A 1286-nucleotide genomic window follows, 5' to 3' on the forward strand; every position below is an offset into this window, starting at 1 on the left:
AATTAAATTTAAATGATATTAAAATACATAGTACATTTTTAATATTAATGTCTATTAAATGATGTTTTCTACTCATATGTTTTTTTGATCATGTGTATCATTAACAGCAAAAACTTTAAATTACTGATAACAAAATTTTTATTGTGGGATTAATAATTTTAGTAATTTATAATTTTTTTAAAAATTATCAATTTTAGTTGAAAACTTTTATCAAAAAAAATTATTCAAAGTAAATTTTGAACTTAAATAATATTTATTTATTCAATATGGTTTACGGTTTAATTTAGAATGATATATATACATATATATTTTAAATCTTAATGATTTTTTAAATTAGATTTTTATTTATATGATTTTGTAATAATTTGTATTTTGTCATACGAAAAAATTTAAACCATGGATCGCAAAATTTGAATGTGAGACTTTTAACAGTTTTAGTAATTTATAGTCGTTTTTTTTTTAAATTCAAAATATAACATATACAGAAAAATCTAAATTTTTATAATATTGTTATTGTGATTTTTTTAAATTATTTTAATAGTTTAAAATTAAACAAATTTGATAGAAGATACATTATTTTTTTATCAGATCTTTATTATTCAGAATCATTAATTGTCATATATACTTTAGCCACATTAGGCAATTCCGTAATCTTTATTTAAAAAAATAATAAATGACTTTAATAATGAATTTATGGTTAGTTTAATAAAAAGCTTATTATATCTAAGAATCATTCTATTTCTCTAATAATTCTAAGAATCATTCTAGTGATGACACGTGGCTACAAAAAGAAGTTGTAATATTTCACAAATAATATATAGGGGATTGTTCAAAAAAGAAAAAATACATCATGCTAAATATTCGGGGGCTAACTCCAAATGCCCTTATGGAAAAAAATTCATTCTTCTTGTCCTTTCTCTTTTCCCATTACCCATTTGTCTTTGAATTCCCTATACTAACATTTCTTTCTTTAATATATTTTTTCTCCACCTCATTAATTCATTTAATTTTCCAATTAAATACACTCAACCAAACACAACAACCAAATGGGGTCCACAAATAACCTTAACCAATCAGATTTACCTTGGCCCACATGTCTTCATGTTCCCTCTCCTCTCTCCTCTGTCAGCGTGAAGAGCTCTTCTTCCTCATCCTTCATTGACGATTTTGAAGCTTTAACATCGGGTAATTCTTGTCCGTTTTTCATGAAATTTTGTGTGAAATATCTTTTAAATGTTTGTGTAAACCATGGGTAACCTAAAAAAGTAAGAATTGATGAAAATTTG

This window comes from Brassica oleracea, chromosome C7 (genome assembly GCF_000695525.1).
Source record: "Brassica oleracea var. oleracea cultivar TO1000 chromosome C7, BOL, whole genome shotgun sequence".
In the NCBI taxonomy this organism is placed as follows: domain Eukaryota; kingdom Viridiplantae; phylum Streptophyta; class Magnoliopsida; order Brassicales; family Brassicaceae; genus Brassica; species Brassica oleracea.